This window comes from Pantherophis guttatus, chromosome 8 (assembly GCF_059756535.1).
Source record: "Pantherophis guttatus breed Tessera chromosome 8, ASM5975653v1, whole genome shotgun sequence".
Classification (NCBI taxonomy): domain Eukaryota; kingdom Metazoa; phylum Chordata; class Lepidosauria; order Squamata; family Colubridae; genus Pantherophis; species Pantherophis guttatus.
The window spans coordinates 57,693,574-57,715,660 of record NC_142070.1 but is presented as its reverse complement, the minus strand read 5'-3'; the positions used below and the strand labels follow the sequence as shown (position 1 = coordinate 57,715,660).

Below are 22,087 nucleotides of genomic sequence, written 5' to 3'. Positions count from 1 at the left end.
GGTTTTAATTCTATATCGTTTTAATAGGAATTATGCATTTTACTGTTGTGAGCCGCCCTGAGTCCTCGGAGATAGGGTGGCATATAAGTTGCATAAAATAAAATAAATAAATAAATAAATTTGAGAAGGAGATGAATGGAAAACCACATTCAACTGCCCCCTGGGCAGCTTCCAATTTAAGGTCATGCCATTTGGGCTCTAGGGAGCCCCCACAGTTTTCATGCAGCTAATAAATGAAGTCCTGCATGAGCATCTGTATAAAGGGGTCCTAGTAAGGTGTTCACCAAGCTAGACAACATTCTCATTTTCAGTGAGATGCTGGAAGAGCACGTAAAGCTAGTGCGGCAAGGTATTGAAAAAACTCCTGGCCACAAAGCTCTATGTGAAGCTTCCTAAGTGTAAGCAGCCACGATTCATGGCTGGGCGGCCATTTCAGCTTCCTAAAAACTCTTCACCTGGCCCGACAACAGTTCTGGTGGCTGAAGATGAAATCTGACATGGAGGACTATGTAAGGAGTTGTGCCACCTGTGTCTCCATGAAGATGACACCAGGAGTCCTCCAACAAGTGGCTAACCCCAGCCGACCATGGGAGGAGATCACCATGGACTTTATAGTCGAACTCCCAGAGAGTGGGGGAGTACAATCATTTGGATGGTAATCGATTTATTTTCTAAGCAAGCTTGTTTCACTGCTTGCTTGAGATTACCCTCAGCCAAAAAACTGGCTAAAATGTTCATCAAGCAGATTTATTGGCTACACAGAGTGCTCTGCCGGGTGATATCAGACCAGGGCGTCCAGTTCACCACTAAGTTCTGGAGGTAGTTCCTGAAATCTGTCGGACTGCTTTTCATCAGAGCACAAACGGAGCCATAGAATGTATGAACACAATGATGAACAATACATAAGATCTTATGTGGATTACCAACAGGAAAACTGGGTGGATCTGCTGCCGTTCGCAGAAGTGGCTTACAACAACGCCGTGGATAGTAGCACTGGATTAACCCCCTTTCAGATCACCAGCAGCATGGACTTTGTTCCCATACCCGAGCTGCCGAGAGAGCCACCCTCCTCCATGACTCTAGCCAAATGGATGGAGTTGTTTCCGTATGGGGGATCGAGTTTACCTATCAACCAAATACATTAAATTGAAATTACCCAGCAAGAAACTTGGACATAAATTCTTAGGGCCAGTGACAGTTCAGCTTAACTTCCCATGCATACTAGGAAAAGTGCATCTAGTCTTTCACTGCAGCCTGCTGAAGCCAGCAGTTAGTTCAAGATTGAGACCACAGGCCCGACTAGCACCCAAGCCCATAGTGGTGCAAGGGGAGACCCATTACGAGGTTAAGAGGATTTTAGACTTTAGATTACACAGGGGTTGATTACAATATTTAGTTCATTGGAAAGGACACCTTTTGTCTGAGGCTACCTAGGTTAAGAGCTGGGATGTAAAGGCAGATAGATTTTTTTTTTTAATTTGATTTATATGCCGCCCTTCTCCGAAGACTCAGGGAGGCTTACAATGTGCTCAGCAATATTGCTGATTAGTAAAGTAATTCCATGATAAATTCCCTGATAAACCAAAGGATCCTCCGGGGTGGGGGGAGAGGTGGTTAGGGACTTACTGAATTAACCACCTACATTCCTCTTGTTCCAGGACATGATCATCAGTTGAGGGGGGCGGGGTCTGGAGGCCATCTTTTCTTTTGGATCTTCAGGGTTGCCACACTTAGTCTGTGGGAAACTGGGAGGTGGTTTTTATGGAGTTGGTAAAAGTATTTAGCCATAACAACATTCTTTTCTCTGAGAGTCAAGGACATTCAGCCTGCACCTGCACCTGCACCTGCAACCTGCACAGCGTGACTGGGAGGCATCCCCAGTTGGGATGGTGGATTGATTGGACCATGTGATGGACATGTGGGTGCAGGGGTAGGAACTTCGACTTTCCCTTGGGTGGGAAAAACCCAGGAGCTTTCAGATTTGGGCTTTCCCAGATGTGCCAATATGACATCTCTACTAAAATGGAACTTTGAGGAACTGTTGGCCTTGGAGACTTCATTGGTTGGGGGTGTTACTTGGAACCCTGACAGTATGCTTCTTCATATTTCTGTGTGTGGTGACACAACAGATGGACTTTGTGGCAATTGTTGCTTGGAGCTATATATGTGGACAAGGCAAAAAAAAATAATGGATAACTGTAAATTTAGAGAACATTGTAAGATAGTGCTATATTTTTATTTTTATTTTTTTGTAATAGGAGACACATTGAAATAGCCTTCTTTCTAGCATTTTGTCTCACTTAGCCGAGTGTCTGTTTCTTTTAACTGCATTCACATTATTACATATGTACAGTGAAGTTAACAATGAATAATGCAATGAGGAGGTTGTTTCAGTTGGTTGTTGGAGAGCCTGGCATGGATTTAGGCTGGGAGGAAGAGAGTGGGGTTTACTGTAGATTAAAGTGTTTCAACCTTGTATGAGTCACTGCTGTGAGATGAGCAACTATAAACATTGTTTAAATAAATGAAAATAAAATAAAATGTTACATAGGCAACAAGATCATACCCCAAATTCCAGTTATGGGCTGTTCAGTTTGGAGGCTCACTATTTTTCTCTCAGTACAGTAAAATTAGGGAATGAATTCCAGATTGACCCTGAATTTATACAGCTCTAATAAGCATTCTTTTGCATAGTTGTCATAAAACATTAAAGCTTATAGTCCAACTGAAAAACATGTAAGAAGTATGAAGAAAAAACTGGCCATCACAGGATGAGATATATGGTTTATTAGCTCTGTAGCCAGGAAATGACATATTCCAGTCAGAGGAAATCCTCTTTTGGTAGAAGAAATTTAGACAATACTACCCAGCACATTCCTCCACGGACAAAATATATGAGCAGAGTATTGGTGGATTAAGAAGAAATGAAAAGAAACTAGCATCTGCAGACCAAAGGACATCTGTTTGATCAAAGAGATAAGGAGAATACCTAAGAGCTTTATTCTGTTAAATGTACATCTGTAATGGATCAACGAAACTTATTAGAAATAATGGTGAGCAGCAGCTCCTCCTCCCCCTCCTCCTCCCTAACTCAAACATTAAAATACAGATTTTTGCCTACTTAAATAGAGTGGTAATGTCAAAGTTTCAAAAATTTTAAAGTTTATTCTTCAGAAATTTATACCTCTATTTTGTAAATGGTGAAAAGGAAAATCAGACTGAATGAGGTGGATCATACATCATTAGAACATTTTAGGTCCCATGACAAAGGACTAGCAGGAATCAATTTTTTTTGGTATCTAAAAGGAAGCTCAGGACTATAACCTTCTGCACATTCCAGAAAAGCAAGTTATGATGAACAAAGAGCAAAATATATCTGTGTATATAATCACAATATTAATATCCTTCTACATATCCTTCTTTTCTTCTATTTATAATCAAAGAAATTAACTCCCTGATAAAAAATCAAGCAACTGACTATATCAGTTCCAAATCAAGTATCCAAAGTAGAGTGTGATTCTAAGTAGAGTCTCTGGTAAAGGTCTCCTGCTTATGTAAGTAAGAGGTTTCTGGGAGCATATAGGAGGAAAATGCCCAAGGGCTGTTGAAAGAGTCATCACATTGAACCTAACAAAACATGAAATCTTGAATTCCACCACTGGTGCTTCTACATCTGAAATAATGTTATGGGCTTAATTTCTCATATCAATTTAACCTCACATATTCAATAAATTCCATGTGGATTAGATCCTATCTGACTAGTTTAATTAAATTGTGAAGAAAACTGGCTGTCACAAACAAGGAAAAACCCTGATTGTCTAACAAATATGTAACTTAACAGAGCAAATATGACAGAATTTTTGGATTTTCTGAATTCCATCTCAGTACAGTTATGTAAAAAAAAAAAGAAACAGCTGTACCTTTTTACTGTAGGAGCAATATTGTTATCAAGCTGCCTTCTCTATTGTTGAAAATATTATATTTGTTTTAAATATAGTTATTGGAAAAAGAGCGAGAGAGACAAGATCGAGAGGGAAAGAAAGAAAGAGAAAGAAAGAAAAAGAAAGAAAAAAGAAAGGAAAGATAGAAAAGGAAAAGAAAGAAAAGAGAAAAGAAAAAAAAGAAAAAAAGAAAAAAAAAGAAAAAAAAAGAGAGAAAGTCTGATATATGCCATACTAATTTCTACTTTCCTGACAGCATCACCGTCTGCAAAGAAATGGTACATATGAGAAAACAATCCTTTTTTCCCCCCTGCAAGGTGAAATACGGAGTGAAAAATTCAGTGCATTGAAAAGAAATGTCTGGCTAAGGAACAGGATAGCAAATCACTAAATTCACATGGAAAACACTCTCCTATCTACCATGGGCAGACATTATCAAGAAAGCAAATGAATAATGTCTTTGGAAAATGAAAGTTTTCAGGGTGTGGAAGAATAAAGGGAAAATAAGATTTAAATAAATAAAAGTTCTTTTTTTACTTACATGGCTTGAAAGAGTTCTGAACAGCTGGAGCCTCGACAATGTCTGCAGATGTTGTGTTCGGTTGAGCCTGCTCCCTCTCCCCCCTCAAACTTTGGCACCAACATTACTGTAATACTAAAACTTGATAAATAATTTCCTGGTTCCCCTTTTTGAAATTCTCACATATTTGATCACTGGTACACCCTAATGGCAGAAGAATGCAGACTAGATAAGGCAGCCTCCTTGAGGAACACAGCCTCTCTGGCTGCCTTGGTCTAAAGGAGAGATTCTCTCAGTTACATTGCCCACTCCCCCCAAATATTATACCTTGGATCAGTGCTGAATGAATAGTTCTGCAATAATACATGAACAAGCCATTGCAGTATAACACTGTGGCATTTACCATGTGAATCGTAGACACAAGAGAAACTCTGTCCCAGAGGAAGATTGGGTGTCCCTAACTGAGAATGTAGAGCATTTGGGAATCATCTAACTTAATCTGGAATTTAGTTGAACAAAGTAGGTGAATTATGAAGACAAGGAGAGATCATATTGAATGTAAGCATGGATAAGTTCTACCTCTCTGGTCTTCAAAAATGCAATTGCTTCTCAACAGAGATTTGAATATAGCGACGCATACACACTTCTGTCTATAAGGTGAGCATGACTGCTAGAAAGGCCTTATGGTTTTGGTGACAAACAGCACAATCAGGAGTGCTCATCACTGCCATAAAAAGTTCTTTTACACTCCAGTATTCTACCTGCAGCATGCACAGGTCTGAATCAATCTTTCTGCACGTTAAAGTTAAAAATTAATAAATATTTCCTACTCACCATTCTCTTTAATCACTACCAACCCAGAAGGTAAGCTGTCCTTACCTGCAAATATCCTTATCTGCATATTTACTGTACCAACCTGCCTGTTTTCTGTTTGATTTTACAAACCAGTCTTATTATTCCAGTCACTTTCCATCACTTGTCAATTTCACAATTAAAAATTAGCCAGGCCCAATTTTCTCTGCTTTTATAAGTAGCATGAAATTTTAGATGTTGATTGGGGTGTATTGATGGCTGGTTCTTTAAGTCATTAGCTGTCATTTGCTTGTGCTGCTCAGCCCTCATCTTCTAAATACTTGCCACTTACAACAGGTACTATAAATACTACACACAAAAGAGCACAAAATATGCTAGAGAGAGATTCCCCGAAGATGGGCTCCTGCAGAAATCTGAAAACTTGGAAGACAAAACCTCTGGTCTTGGTGATCAACCCAGATTGGATCCTGCATCAACAATTAAGCCTATTTTCGGTAGTCAAATCAGAATCATAGAGAAGAGAAGAGAAGAGAAGAGAAGAGAAGAGAAGAGAAGAGAAGAGAAGAGAAGAGAAGAGAAGGGAAGGGAAGAGAAGAGAAGAGAAGAGAAGGAACCAACCTTGGAGATCTTCTAGTCCAACCCCCTGCTCAAGCATGAGAACCTATACTATTTCAGTTAACTGACTGATTACAGTTTACAGATTAACAGAGTTGGAAGGGACCTCGTAGGTCATCTGGTCCACCCTCCCACCCAAGCAGGAGACCCTACACCATTTCTGACAAATGGCAGTCCAATCTCCTCTTCTTTTTTTAAAAAAACAAATTTTATTAGAAATTTTCCTTTTACATACATATTTTATGAACTGAGTATTGACTGGGTCTAATCTTATACAATTTATAACATAATTATATATATTTTATAATCTATTCCAATCTTCTTTTTTGGTTTTTCCAAATACAATTTACTTATTTCAATTTCTGCCATAATATTCTTTTTTCTCTACTTTTTTATTTTATTGTAATCTCTTCTTAAAACATACTGTATAAACAATATTACCATCCGCCCTTCACATACTAATTCTTTACATTACTTCAATTAATTATCTTATTTCTCCATATAAACAACATACTTCATTCTATTCAATTTTTATATTGAACCCCTTTAACTTAAACAATATCACTTCCCATCCTTAATTCCTGATTTCTTATTGTAACATTATTAATTATCTTATTTCATCACTTAAAACACTTCATTTAATTTCTATTCTTTCATAAATGGACCATATTATCACTTCATATTTCATCTATTTGTTTTTTACTAAACAATATACATCATCATTTTTATTTTTTACATCACATTTTTTACTATAAACAATGTACTTCATCTTATTCTATTTTTACATTGAAATCACACTTTTTTACTTTTCATGTTTATCTCATAATTTCAGATATTTTCATACACAATATATATCATCATTTTTATTTATTACATTCACAATTACTGATGTTAATGCAATTCTCTTAAATCTATAAATATATACCTTATTTCCCTTCCTCCTTTCCTCTGTTCTTCCCCTTTTACCCATTTTCTCTTGGTCCCTCCAGAATTCCACTTCTTAATGTTTTTCTCCCTTTATCCCAATCTCTTGTCGTTGTCTTCTTCTTTTATTATTTTTATATTTATTATATCTTTTCTCCTGAATCCTTTCTCTTACTTTTAAGTCTTTTACTCCCATAATTTGCCCCAAGTTTTTATCTAGTCTATTCCCATTTCTTTCTCTTACCTTTGACTGTTTCTTTTTTGGAAAATATTTCCCCCTCTCCATTCTCTTTTTTTCACTGTTAATCCCAATATAATTATTTAGCTTTTTTTTTAACCTAATCTCTTTCCTTTTCCTTTTCTCCCCTTTGCTTGCTTCTTTTTTTAGAAAATATTTCCTGCTGTCCCTTCTTTTTTCCCCACCATTAATCCCAATATAATCATTTAACTTTTCATCTTCAATATTTTTCTCTTCAACCTTGCATTCTTGCTTCTCATTTTTATTTTTGTTATCCTTTTTTTTATTTTCTTCTAGCCAGGCTTCTGCTTTTTTATTACCCCTAAATGCTTCACACATATTTTTAAGCATCTCTATTAATTCCTCATATTCCCCCTGCTCCATGTTGTCTTTTCAAAAAAAAAAAAAAAGTTTTTAATTCAAAATAATATTCAGTTCAAGTATTTTTCTAATCCACTCCAGTTTAAAGTTTTGTTGCTTTTCACCTCCTTTCAAAGTCGAGACCCAACAGTTCCAAAAGAAACAAATACTCCTTAAATTTTCTCACAGTCATCAAGGCCATTAAAGTTTCAATTTTCAAAACAATTGTTGTAGTTGTAGTAATTTCCTTCCACCAGCAGATGTCTCTCTCCAATCCACAATTCCCAAAGCAACAAAGTATCACATTTGTCAAAAAACCCTTTTAAATCCACATAAAAAATACTTTCTCTTTGGTTTCTTTTCTTTTTACTTTTTTAAGTTTCTCCAAATTCTCCAGATAGAAGTTTTTCTTTTTGGGCTTTAGTACTTTAACTTCCTCTTTGTTCTTCTCCCTCCATTAAAATTCCCAAATGACAATTAGCTGCTTATTTCCACGCCGGGACCACTTTTAAGATTTTTTTAAAAAGTTCCTTTTACCTGTGAGTTAGCCAATCACTCACCCGGTACCATTCAAACACCACTCCTGCACAAATCTTAGTCCAGTTGCCCCAGCTTCAGAGTGGTCATAATGGCTGCCACCAGGGGTGGGTTCTACTTACCTTTACTACTGGTTTGCAACAGGGCCGCACGCACGCTCTTCTGCGCATGCACAGAAGCCTTTTCATGACATCAAGGTCAGTGGGCGGAGCTTGCTACCGGTTCTATAGAACTGGTGCGAACTGGGGGCAACCCACCACTGGCTGCCACCCCCGCCGCTGGTTCAAAGAGCTTGCCTCCGACCAGGGCTGGATTTTCCTATAGGCTAACTAGGCTTCAGCCTAGGGCCTCAAGATCAAGAGGGGGCCTCAAGATCAAGAGGGGCCTACATTCAAATTGTTAGCAAAATTAAAATTACACTTTCACTATAGGTGAAAGGGCCTCATAAGTGGAATAGCCTAGGGCCTCTTTTCATCTAAATCCGGCCCTGCCTCCGACCCTTCAAGGAACTTGCCTGTTCCTCTTGGTTGTCCGAGACACCTCTCCTTCTTCACGTCCCTACAAGACGGTTCCGGTCCGAAGACCCCCCAACAGCAGTTTGTCTGGCTGGATTTTCACGAGGCTCGTCAGAGCCTGCTATTTTCCAGCTAGTCTCGCTGCGATGCTTCCGATCCAGTACAATCTCTTCTTGAAAGCCTCCAGGATGAAGCTCCCACAACTTCCAAAGCTGTTCCATTGGTTGATTGTTTTCACTGTCAGAAAAATTCTCATTATTTCTAGGTTGAATCCCTCCTTGATCAGTTTCCATCCATTATTCCTTGTCTGGCCTTCAGATGCCTTGGAAAACAGCTTGATCCCTTCCTCTCTGTGGCAGCCCCTCAAATATTGAAACATATCATGTCTCCCCTGGTCCTAGAAATTCATGCATTTCTTGCATTTCCCGGGGCATCATGGCATACAGTTTGGGTTTGGGTAGTTTTGGCCCCAGGGATGATTTTGATGGCACAGTCTGTCTCGTGGTGGGGAGGTAGGACGTTGCACTTGGCCTTGCTGAACACTTCCATGAGGTGATATTCTGATATTCTCTGGGTGATAATCCCCTGATATTCTCTGGGGATTTGTTCAGTCTCTGGGGTTTTGTCAGAGGTGGCTGCCAGTTGTTCTGGTGGGGCCTTTGGGAGGGTTTCCTGCGTGGATGATACTTCTGTTTGCTGGTGTGGAGAGGGTTGGTGTCCTCTTGCTATCCTCAGCCTCTGGTTGCCCCCTTGCCACCAGATGGTCGGGCCCCACTTGTCTAGCCAGGAGAGCCCCAGTATGATCGCATCTGTCATTTTGGGGACTATTATGAATTGAATTGCCTCCCAGTGTTTTGCTAGCTCTAGCTTCACTGGTTTGGTCAGGTGGGTAGTGTAGGCTTCCCCCAATAGGGACCCATCGACTTGTTCGAACCTGATTGGGTGAGCCAGTCTTTTCTCTCTAATCCCCAGTTTCAGGGCCGTGGTTAGGTTAATCAAGCATCTAGTGCAGCCTGAGTCTATTAGGGCATGAAAAGTACCCTGGGTTCCTGTTTTTGGGGCTGTGAGGTGTATTGGGAAGATGAAGAGGTGGATCGGTTCACTCACCATTGGATCATTTTTGCCTTTGTCCTAGGGACATAGGGATCCGGTGATTGGTTGTCGTTAGCTGGTTCCCCACCCCTTTGGCTGGGTGCGAAGGGACTTCTATGGCCTGGAGGATTTTTTAGGACATGTCGGCAGCATACTTGGGGCCTCGTTCCAGTCGTGCCCTGGGTGGTGGCTCTGGCTTGGGTTTCAGAGCTGGGGTCACACATGCCAATGCAATGTGATCTATCCCTCCGCATCTGTAGCATTTCAGCTGGCTTCGTGGAAAACTTGGTCTCGGGACCGGCTGTGGTGCTGGGGCCTCCCATTGGCCAGATGGTCTCTGGTCTGGTTGACCTCTCTCTTTGGTGTCCAGTTGCTTTCTCATGTTATTGGTACGCAATCTGCCATCAACTTTTATGGCTACTCAGAACCACTCAGAGAGTCGGTTCAGGATGTCCCAATAGGCAGTTACTTGGGCAATTTGCTTATCCAGGCTTGTTCTGAAAAAATGAACCAATACCTGCTCCGGCAAAGGTTCTCCATGACTCTCCTGAACTCATGGATGTATTCGTTAATGGGTTGCCCTCTCTGCTTTATGTTTCAGAGCTCATCCTCCACGTACAGATCCTCCTCCACCTCCTCAAATCTGGCTTCTAGCTCTTGTAGGAAGTCATTGATGTCTTGCAGCTGGGGGGCTCTCCCCTTTTGGAGGGCTGCTAGCCATTCCCTTGCTTCTCCCTCTAGCCCCTCGGCAATGGTATTCACCATGGCTCTGTGGGATGGGTAGAGGTGTTCGTAGTGCTCTAGGTGGACCCCAGACAAGTCAAGGAATAGAACCAGCTGATCTGAGTCCCCATCGAATTTCCCCCTGAATCGGGGTGGCTCATTCAGCACTGCTCCTCTGTTGGCCCCTGTATGCCTGCACTTGGTGTGTTTGGCGGTCTTCCTCTGCTCTAGTTTGTAGAGAGGGGAGGGGCTGCCTGCCCTGGGTGGTTTGAGCTCATTCTCCTTCTGGTGGGTGAAGGGGGGCTATGGTTTTTTTAAAAATTTGATTTATATGCCGCCCTTCTCCAGAGACTCAGGGTGGCTTACAATGCATTAAGCAATAGCCTTCATACTTTTGTATATTTATACAAAGTCAGCTTATTGCCCCCACAAACTGGGTCCTCAATTTACCTACCTTAGAAAGGATGGAAGGCTGAGTCAACCTTGAGCCTGGGGAGATTCAAACTAGGAGTAATTGCAGGCAGCTGGATGATAATAACAGGCTATTAGTCTGCTGCACCACCAGGCTCTTCTGTTCCCATCTGCATTTCCTCACTTCAAAGAGAACCCCCCTTTGCAACCCCCCTCTTGGGCAGCACAATGGCCCCCATCATGAAGGGTTGCTTGGTCAAATTCTTCCCTCAGCTGCTCTTTGGATTTCCCCAAGGGTTCCTTCAGAGTTTTTGGGAGCCTGGCCTGTTCCCAGTTCCACATCCATTCCACACTTCCTAGCTTGCTCAGGGGTTTTCCCCAGCCTTGGCCGCTAGGGTGGAGGAACTCAACCTCAGCTGCTTTAGGGATTTTTTTCCCACCAATACTCATCCCTTTTCATTTTGGACACTGAAGTGGATGTCTCAGCTTTGATGGTCAGGGAGGGCTGCACTCTGGTTCCAATTGGGCTGCTGGGTCCTGGAAATCCCTGGGTAGAGGCAAGTTCTGCCTCTTTCTGGGTCGCCTGGAGCAGGCTCTCTTCAGATAGTCTGCCCTCTGCCATGGTAGTCTGAGTTTCTCTACACGCACCCCGTGGAGCAGGGTCGGGGAGCAACTGGAGAGCCCAGGGCTCAGTAGTCCCAGTCGTTTGATTAGTTTTGAGAAAGTTGGCTTGCTGTCAGGGTTCCGACCGATGCCCTAATTAAATCATGAGCCTCAAGCCAATCTTCAAAAGAAATCCAGTTATTTATTAGGAGCTTCATGTCAGCATATTCCAAGTGAAGCCAACTCTGACCTCATTTAATTCACGCCCCGGCTCTGACCCTGTTCCCCCCTCCCCCCAAGTGTGTCATCTGTCACATTCCCCAATGAAGCAATTTTGCGGATTGTTGAAGTCCCTCCCTCCGGCCACTGTGTGTCACCATGGAGATGGCCTTGACATAGAGATGGCTGGAATGTGCTTTTGTTTTGACTGAAGTGCAATTCCCACAGTGCAGCTGTGAGGCTTGGTTCCCCATTCCCCTGCCTATGGCAACTCGAGAGCAGGTCAGGAATGCTTCGCGAGTTGACACTTTGTGCAGCCATGCTGGTTTCTTCTTGGATTTCTTGTTTTTCTTTCTCAGTGATATTGTGCTGTTATGGGCTTTTATGATCATATTTTTCAGAGTTTCCCAAGATTCTTGAGTTGTTTTCACCTTTAGCATTTTCATCCAAGGAATCTTTCCCAAGTTCCCTCTGAGTTTATTAAAATCAACTCTTTTAAAATCTAAGACTCTGGTATCGTTATGTTCTATTGCTTGTGTTTGTCTTATGTTGAATTCTAGTATGACATGGTCACTCTCACCCAAGGTTCCTGCAGTTTCAACTCCCTCTATCATTTCTTCTCTGTTTGTAAGAATTAAGTCTAGTATAGCTATCCCTCTAGTTTCCTCCTCTACCTTTTGGACAACAAAGTTGTCAGCTAGGTTGGTTAGGAACTTATTTGATTTCTAACTTGGTGCAGAATTAATCTTCCAATTGATTTCAGGGTAACTGAAGTTCCCCATTACTATTGTAGTGTGTTTCCTACATATACAGTATTTGGTTAGCAAAAGGGACATCTATTTTATCTGCTTGATTGGGGGGCCTACAGTATACACTATGGCCATGTCATTTTTTTTCTTTTATATTGACCCATATGAATTCTAGGAGGTTTTTGTCTTTGATTTCATGCATTTCTGTAGCAATATAGTGGTCCTTTACATATAGTGCAACTCCACCTCCTCTTTTATGGGGTTGTTGTGGTCCGCCAGCAGCCTGTGGAGCTGGCAGCAGAGTCTGACAGTGAGGAGGCTGGGGAGGAATATGGGCCAGTCCTGGAGTCTGGGGAAGGCTCTGACGAGGGCTCTGCATCGGAGGCAGAGAAAGGGCCATCTGGGAGGTACGTGCTGCCTCCGGAGCCTCCAGAGTCGGACCTCAGCGAGGCAAAGAAACAGGGGGAGCCTGTTCCAGTGCGCACATGCGCAGAGCTGCCAGAAGGCAAGAACAGCTAAATCAAAAGGGACAACTCAGGAGTAGGGCTGGGAGATGATTGGCCCCTCCCATAAGACTTAAAAGAGGAGCAAAGGCACGGGGGCCTTTGCAGGAAGCAACGTTTGTTCATTCTATTCAGCTTAAAGCCTGAAGCTCTGTTTGATTCTGGATTCCATGTTGCTTTGCCAATTTGGCAGCGTGTCAAGGGAGATAAAGGTGGGTGATTATCCCGAAGGATTTCTCCTGAAGGACTCTTTACAACTAATTAGGGCTCATCTGTGAATGAACAGAATTCACAGCTGTTGCAATAAAAGAGGTTTTTGGGACTACTTGTGTGTTTTAATGACTCAGGAAGCCTAGGTCAGACAGGGGTCTGGGTTTTTTGAACAGTTTGTATCCTTCTATCAGTATGTTCCAGTCATGGGTTTTATCCCACCAGGTTTCTATTATTATATATCATATCTACCTTCCATGTATTAAAAGTTCAAGTTCACCTTTTTGTTCCCCAGACTTAGTGCATTTGTATATAGGCACTTGAGATCTTTATGTCTGACTCTGGATATGCTTCCTTTGTCTCCTATTTGGTGTTTGAGTTTGTCTTCCTTCCTATCCCTCCTTACTTCATTATTTGACTTACTTTCTAGGGGTTTTTGCTTGGAATTAGGTTCTGGAGATCCTAAAGATTGGTCACCCTCCCACCTCAATTTTAGTTTAAAGCCCTCCTGTTAACTTGAGCCAGTCATTTTCTGAAAACATTCTTCCCAGTCTTTGTGAAGTGCAGTCCATCCCTTGCCAAAAGCTCATTATGGAGATAGTACAGACCATGGTCCAGCAATCCAAAGTTTTTTTGGCGACACCAACCCTTTAGCCAGTGGTTCACTTCTATATTTCTTTGTTTGCTTACTGGATGTTGTCCTTTCATTGGCAGTACAGCTTAAAAAGCTACTTGGGCACCTTGACTTTCTTGCCTAGCTGCTCATAATCTCAATATTGTTTTCAAGTCCTTTGTGTCATTTGTCCCTACATGTAGTAGTAGAAAAGGGTAGTAATCTGTGGGTTTTATTATTTTGGTTAGGTTCTCAGCCACATCCTTGATTTTTGCTCCAGGGAGACAACATATCTCCCTAGATTGTATGTCCAGTCAGCAGATGGCTGGTTCTGTTCCTTTGAGAATAGAATCTCCTATCATCAACACTTGCCTTCCTTTTATAGGGGGTGCGGTCTGGGGTGCTTTTCTGTTTATCCCAGGTGAGTTTGTTGGTGTGACTTTTTTAGGGATATTGGATGATGTCTCTTTTCTAAGTGTTTGCATATTTTCTTTGAGGGGGAGATTGTAGGTCTGAGTACTTTCAACTAAGGGAAGAAATCGGTTGCTCAGTTTTAATTTAACTTACTGTTATGTTAGTTTTATTTATCCTTTTCCTCCCTATATTTTTTAAAAAGTTTTTGAGCTCCAGTTCCCCCTATCTTATTATTTAAGATTTGCCTTATTTAATTGATTGGTCTTTATTAATCCTATTCTTCCTTGATTTCTAATTTTCCACTCTTGTCTTTATTATTTGTCTAATTATTTATCTTTTATTTTCTGTCCTGTATTTATTTTTGTTCTCTACCGGGGTCTTCCCTCCCTGCCTATTGGAACCTCAGGCTTAATTTGTTGCCTTCACTTCCCTCGTTTGCTGCTCTTGTTGTTTTCTCTGCCAGCTCCCTTCGGGGCTCCGATCTTTTCAGCCTCATCCTTGCTCTGGTCAGCTCTCTCTGCCTGCCGTGCAGCTTTCCAGTCAGCTCAGCTCTGCTGTCTGGTCTGCTCCATTCAGCCCTCCACTCAGGACCACTGTTGGTTTCCCTGTTGCTCTCTGTGGTGCTCTCAGGCTCTGCTCATGCATTGCCCCATGCTGCTGGCTCTCTCTCCTCCCTGCTGCTCTGCTGCTGCTTTTTGCTCTGGAGCCACATAGCTCCCGTTTGCTGTCCATCGCGCTGGGGATGCTGCTTCCACCAGCAAACAGGACTGCCTGGATGGTCCCCAGCAAGTTTGCCTCTCTTCTCCTCTTCCCTGCTTTGCTCTCTCACTGGCTCACATCTTTAGCTGGCTCGCCGGTCATTGCACTGGCCTCAGTCGTCTAGCCTCTCTGCCCCAAAGCTGTTTTTCCTCCCTGCTTTGCAGCGGCTCAGAGGCTCACCTCGTTATTCTTCACTGGTTGGCTTTGCTGCCTGCAGTTGGTTTGTCTCTCTGCTCGCCTCATTTCAATGGGTCTCCAGTCTCTTGGGTGCAGCTGGGCTTCTCTCAGGCCACTTGGGTGCAGCTGGGCTTCTCTCTCTTTTAATTTCTCCAATCTTCCTCTGTCTAGTCTCCAGTGATGGAGTGCCCACAATTTCTGAAGGCAAATTATTCCACTGGTTAATTGTCCTCACTGTTAGGAAGTTTCTCCTTAATTTCAGGTTGCATCTCTCTTTGATTAGTTTCCAACCATTTTTTCTTAAAGACCTCCAGTGATGGAGTGCCCACAATTTCTGAAGGCAAGTTATTCCACTGGTTAATTGTCCTCACTGTTAGGAAGTTTCTCCTTAATTTCAGGTTGCATCTCTCTTTGATTAGTTTCCAACCATTTTTTCTTGTCCTGCCCTCTGGTGCTTTGTAGAATAATTTGAATCCCTATTCTTTATAGCAGCCCCTGATGAATACTGTTATCATATTACCACTAATTCTTCTTTTCCTTAGACTAGCCAAACCCAAATCCTGCAGCCGTTCATGATACGTTTTAGTCTCCAGGCCTTTGATCATCTTAGTTGTCTTCTCTGAACTTTTTCCAAAGTCTCAACATCTTTTTTGTAGTATGGAGACCAAAATTGGTTGCAGTATTCCATGTGTGGTCTTATTAGGGTTTTATAAAATGGTACTAATACTTCATGTACCCTTGATTCTATGCCTCTGTTTATACAACCAAGGATTATATTAACTTTTTTAGCGGCTGCTGCACACTGCTGGCTCATATTCAAGTGATCATCCACTAGGACTCCAAGGTCCCTCTCACAGTTACTATTTTTGAGCTAGGTCTTGCCTAATCTGTACTTATACCTTTGATTTTTCCTGCCTAAATGTAAAACTTTTCTCCACATTAAAATTCATTTTGTTGGATAGGACCCATTGTTCAAGTTTGTCAAGATCTTTTTGGATCCTGAGCTTGTCTTCAGGGGTTTTGGCTATTCCTGCCAGTTTAGTGTCGTCTGCAAATTTGGTGAGTTCTCCTTCTATTCCCTCATCTAAGTCATGTATGAAGATGTTGAAGTGTACTGGGCCTAAGATGGAGCTTTGTAGTATCCCACCAATGGTGAAATCTAAAATTTGTTACTACCAGTTCTGTGGGCATGGCTTGTGTGTGTGTGTGTGGGGGGGGGGGGGGTAATGTGACTGGGTGTGGGTGTGACCAATTTTTTTTTTTTACTTTTAAAACCATTTTTTTCTACAACCTCTTCGGCAAAGAGGTTATAAAAAAATGCTTTCAAAAGGCTCTGATGATCCCAGCTGAGTTGCCTCATCAGCAGAGGCTTTTTTTCTTTTAAATGCCTCTGATGATCAGGCAACTCAGCTTGGATTGTCAGAGGCATTTAAAAGAAAAAAAGCCTCTGCTGATCAGGCAACTCAACTTGGAACAACAGAGGGATTTAAAAGAAAATGCCTCTGACGATCCAAGCTGAGTTGCCTGATCAGCAGAGGCTTTTTTTCTTTTAAATGCCTCTGACGATCCAAACTAAGTTGCCTGATCATCAGAGGCATTTAAAAGGAAAAAAGCCTCTGAGTTGCATGATCATCAGAGGCTTTGTTTTTTACTTTTAAAAGCATTTTTTCAGCTTTTAAAAGTAAAAAAAAAAGACTCTGATGATCGTGTGGCTCAGCTGGGCATGGGGGGCAGGCAGGGATTTTTGCTACCAGTTCTCGGAACCACCTGCCTCCATCGCTACTGGATCAGGTGATCCGGTCTGAACCAGGAGCATTTTACCCCTGTACTCTGCTGCTTACTTCTCTCCGTGTGGATGTAGTATCATTAAGGACTACTTGTTTTGTATAGTTTGTCAGCCAGCTACAAATCCATCTGGTGGTGATATTGTCTACTCCACATTTTTCTAGTTTACCAAGAAATAAGTTGTGGTCCACTTTGTCGAATGCCTTACTGAAATCTAAGTATACTATGTCCATAGCATTTCTCTGTTCTACTAATTTAATCACTTTGTCAAAGAATAAAATAAGATTGGTTTGACATGATCTGTTTTTAAGAAACCCATGCTGGCTACTAGTTATAACTCTATTTGCTTCTAGTTGTTCACAGATCTTGATTATCTTTTCCAGGATCTGTTTCTTGATTATCTTTTCCAGAATCTTCCCAGGTATTGATGTCTAAGTATACTATGTTCACAACATAGTATGGTCTAGTAATTTCTCTGGCCTACTAATTTAGTAATTTTATCAAAGAATTATCAAAGAGCCTTGGTAGTACAGGGATTTAAGGCACCCTGTTATTAAGCTTATTAAGACCAGCTGCCTGCAATTACTGCAGGGTTCAAATCTCGCCAAGGCTCAAGGTTGACTCAGCCTTCCGTCCTTTCTAAGGTAGGTGAAATGAGGACCCAGTTTGTGGGGGCAATAAGCTGACTTTGTATAAATATACAAAAGGATGAAGGCTATTGCTGAGCACATTGTAAGCCGCCCTGAGTCTTCGGAGAAGGGCGGCATATAAATCAAATTAAAAAAAAAATTAAATAAGTTTGGTTTGGCTATGGAAAAAGGTGCCCATACTCACTGCCAAGTGAAGCAGAGGTTCTCCTGGACCCCTTTTTGGTCCGAAAACCAGAGCTGGGTGTTCCCTAGGAATGATGTGCCCTTACTCTGACAGGGAATCAGAGTCCTCCTGGACCTCCCCCCCCCAATTTTTTGGTCCAAAAACTGTTAGCGAGAGCAAAAGCTCATTAGAAGACTTAGTTGCCAAAGGACCCAGCAGAGCCAATTGAATCAGAGGTGAAATTCAGCAGGTTCTGACAGGTTCTGGAGAACCGGTAGCAGAAATTTTGAGTAGTTCGGAGAACTGGCAAATACCACCTCTGGCTGGCCCCAGAGTGGGATAGAAATAGAGATTTTGCAATATCCTTCCCCAAGGAGTGGGGAGGGAATGGGGATTTTGCAGTATCCTTCCCCTGGAGTGGGATGGGAATGGAGATTTTGCAGTATCCTTCCCCTGCCATGCCCACCAAGCCACACCCACCAAGCCACACCACACCCACAAGCCACCACACCCACAGAACCGGTAGTAAAATTTGAATTCCATCACTGAATTGAATCCCTATATTGGAAATAGGGAGACATGGGAAATTCTAGTTTGAAAATCAGGTTAGGATCCCCTCTAGGAGACTTCTTGATGCCTGGGATGAGAAGCTGCCATCCTGGCTGGTGTGACAAAGAGACAAGCAAGGAAACTGTGCAAAGAATGGGTTTTGCTCAGGGATGAAGCTGGAAAACCAATTTGGCTAAATAAAGGTACTTAAAAGAAAAAAAATACATAGTAACATTGGGGTTCTTTCTTCCCTCTATGCAATTAATATGAATGTCAGCCTCCGCCTTTACTGCTTTGGCTGCCAGAAGAAACGGGGAGGGGAGAGCTAGGGGGCCGGGGGGGAAGCGTGCTGGAGGGTTTTTCGAAGAAACGAAATCGAATCTCTGAAGTGGCTATCGGGTCAACCGTCATCGTGTTCCTGATTGATGACAATGCCAGACGTGCTTCCGCCTGATCTCTGGAAGACCTTTGGATTGGATGATTGACGATGGACAGTGGGAGGGGATGCTTTCTATATGCAATTTTCACGCCTATTGCTTTAGTTTCAGCTTTTCCTTGGTTGCGTTCACTTCATTTTCTAGTAAAAGTACATTACTCTATAAATAATAGAGTTTGGTTTATTCTTTCCTGGACTTTGAAGGAAGCACACCTGACATTAAGCTGAAACTCACTCCAGTCATCCCGGATAACCACCAAGGGGACTGAAATCCAGATTATGTCGGATCAGGAGGGTGAAGAAGACCAGATGGGAGCATCGGGTTCTACGATGACTTCACTTCAAGCAGAGAAAGAGGCTGCCGAATGGTTGGAAAAATGCAACCACCACCGACGACAGCGGGATGGATTCCAACTCCGACGATCTGGTGAGTCACACAGAGGACCCCACGCTGATCCCCGTAGAAATAAGGGTGCCATCCACAGGGACATAGGCGCAGATGTTAGCCCTATTAGACTCTGGGTGCACCAGGTGCATAATCAGCCCGAAGGTGGTGGAGAAGATGGGCTTGAGACTAAAACGTTAAAAAGGCCCATTGCGTTCTGTCAGTTGGACGGATCGATTGCAGGAGGGGGCCCAGCCAGCTTTGTGACCGAACCCATTGAAATGCAGTTGGGAGATCACGTAGAGAGTCTCAGATTTATTGTGGCCCCTGGCATGGAACGACCCCTCATACTTGGACTGCCCTGGCTCCGTAGATGGAACCCGCGGATTAACTGGAAGAATCTTGCATATTCGCACTGGAAAACCGAGACTAGAGAGGGAAACCACCCCCCCAGAGGATGGTATAGGACCCGAAAGGGCGGAAGTGGCAGTAGGCCACATTGAGGGGGAGGAGAAGATTCCAAAGGAGTATTGGGATCTCCGTGAAGTTTTTAGTGAAAAGGCCTCGGATGTACTGCCTCCCCACAGAGCTACGGACTGTACCATTGAAATACTCCCCGGAGTGAAGCTCCCTAAGCCAAAAATCTACCCCATGACCCCTCGAGAATTAGGGGAATTGCAAAACTTCATTGATAAAAATCTAAAACAGGGATTCATCCAACCAGCCAGACCCAGGGTGGCTGGTATTGTTCCGGAAAAAGAAAGGTGGCTCCTTTCACCTGGTAGTTGATTACAGAAATCTCAACGCTATTTGCGTGGAAAACGTTTACCCCCTGCCGCTCATGAAAGACATATTAGCGTACTTAGGAAAGGGAAAAGTCTTCACCAAACTTGATTTACGAGAGGCATACTACCGAGTGAGAATTAAAGAGGGGGATGAATGGAAAACAGCATTTAATTGCCCACTGGGATGTTTCCAGTTTAGAGGGCTCCCGTTTGGCTTACAGGGAGCCCCTGCTGTGTTTATGCAATTGATTAACGAAGTGTTGCATGAGCACCTGTATAAGGGGGTGCTGGTCTACTTGGATGACATTCTTATCTACTCTGATAACATGGATGACCATGTGAAATTGGTGCGAACTGTCCTGAAAAAACTCAGGGCTGCTGAACTGTATGCCAAACTTTCTAAATGTGAGTTCCACCAAAGCAAAATTGACTATCTTGAATATCGCATATCGCATGAGGGAATAGAGATGGACCCTGGAAAGGTTTGGGCAGTATTAGAATGGGCTGCGCCAGGCACCCGCAAACAACTACAGAGTTTCCTGGGATTTGCTAACTTTTATAGACAGTTTATGCCCTCGTTTGCCAAAATCGCGCTGCCAATAACAAATCTTCTGAAAACTAAAGGTGAAGTAAAACCATGGCCCTCACGGCCCCTTGAATGGACCATGGACTGTCAAGCCGCATTCAAAAAGTTGAAATGGTTGTTTGCTGCTGAACCAGTTCTCAAACATCCAGACATGGAAGAGCCTTTTGTAGTACAGGCTGACGCGAGCAACGTGGCTGTGGGAGCAGTACTTCTGCAAAAGAACGCAGAAGGGGAATTACAACCCTGTGTTTACACGTCCCAAAAATTGTCAGAAACTGAAAGGAGATGGGCCATATGGGAAAAAGAGGCTTTTGCAGTGCGATGGGCATTGCTAACATGGAGACAATTTCTGGAAGGAGCAAAGCATCCTTTTGAAGTTTGGCCTGATCATAAAAATCTGGAGGCGTTGAAAACACCGCGCAAACTGTCACCAAAGCAAGCTCGTTGGGCCCAGCACTTCAATCGCTTCAATTTCACTCTATGCTACCTTCCTGGTGGAAAGAACTTCATGGTGGATGCACTCTCCAGATTGCCTCAATACAACAGTACCAAGAAAGAAGTGGTTCGACCCATCATCCCTTCGACACAACTAGCAGCACCAATGACTACCAGAGCTCAGGCGAAGGCCGATCCAGCCCTTTCGGGCGAGCTTCTTCAGAAACTACAAGAAGCCCTGAAAACTGATGAATGGTTTAAAACCCATTCAAATGAATGTGCACTCCGTGATGGTCTAGCTTGGATTGGGGCAAAATTGTATGTTCCTGACAGTTTAAGAGTAACAGTATTACAGTACGCTCATTATGCCAAGGCGGTGGGACACTTTGGATTTGTTAAAACTCTAAAAGACAATTAAAGACAATTCTGGTGGCCTGCACTCAGAAAGGACATAGAGGCATATGTGGCTAGTTGTCTGGTGTGTGCCTCAGCTAAGAGACCTCCGGGGAAGCCACCCGGTTTACTGCAGAGTGTGGCAAGGCTGGATGCCCCTTGGAAGGAGATATCCATGGATTTTATTGTTGACCTACCTGAGAGTGAAGGGTGCATGGTCATTTGGGCAGTAACGGATCTGTTTTCCAAACAAGTGCACGTCATCCCCTGCTCTAAAATCCCTTCAGCTAAAACTCTTGCAAAACTGTTTATTCGTCATGTTTACTGATTACATGGAGCTCCAAAACGTATAATTTCGGACAGGGGTGTACAATTTACTTCCAACTTTTGGAAGGAGTTTTTAAGGTTGATAGGCTCCGCCCAGGGTCTAAGCTCCGCCCACCACCCCCAGACCAATGGGGCTTGTGAGAGAACCAATGCCATGTTAGAACAGTACCTGAGATGTTATGTAAATTACCAACAAGACAACTGGGTGGGCCTATTGCCATTTGCGGAGGTGGCATACAATAACTCCATACATAGCAGCACCAGATTCACTCCATTTAAGGTAGCATCTGGTCAGGAATTTGTGCCGATCCCCGAGCTACCAGAAGACAACCCACAAAACCCATCTTTGATTGAGTGGATTGAACAGCTAAGGAGCACTTGGGCAGTAACTCGAAAAGCTCTAGATGAGGCACACTGAGCGCATAAGACTCAAGCTGATAAAAAATGGCAAATGTGTATAAAGTGGGTGACAGGGTTTGTCTTTCCACCAAATACTTACAGACTTCCCAGGAATCAAAAAAGCTTGGACCCAAGTATGTGGGTCCTTTCCTGATCACTAGATTTATTAATCCAGTAACAGTCGAATTGGAGTTGCCAAAAACTTTGAGACGAATCCACCCTGTGTTTCACGTTAGCTTGTTGAAACCAGAACACTCG

General features: G+C 42.8%; 1 protein-coding gene across 3 annotated transcripts in view; it reads right to left on the bottom strand.

Moving 5' to 3' along the window:
* C1QTNF7 (C1q and TNF related 7) overlaps positions 1-22,087 on the bottom strand; it is a 118,636-nt gene that overhangs the window by 29,552 nt on the left and 66,997 nt on the right. The window contains exon 1 of one of the 3 annotated variants that reach the window (XM_034408875.3): positions 4,483-4,755. The exons of the other annotated variants lie outside the window; for them this stretch is intronic. The gene's annotated coding sequence lies outside the window, so the exon portion shown is untranslated. Of the gene's footprint in view, positions 1-4,482; positions 4,756-22,087 lie in introns of those variants that run through there. 3 annotated transcript variants of the gene reach the window in all.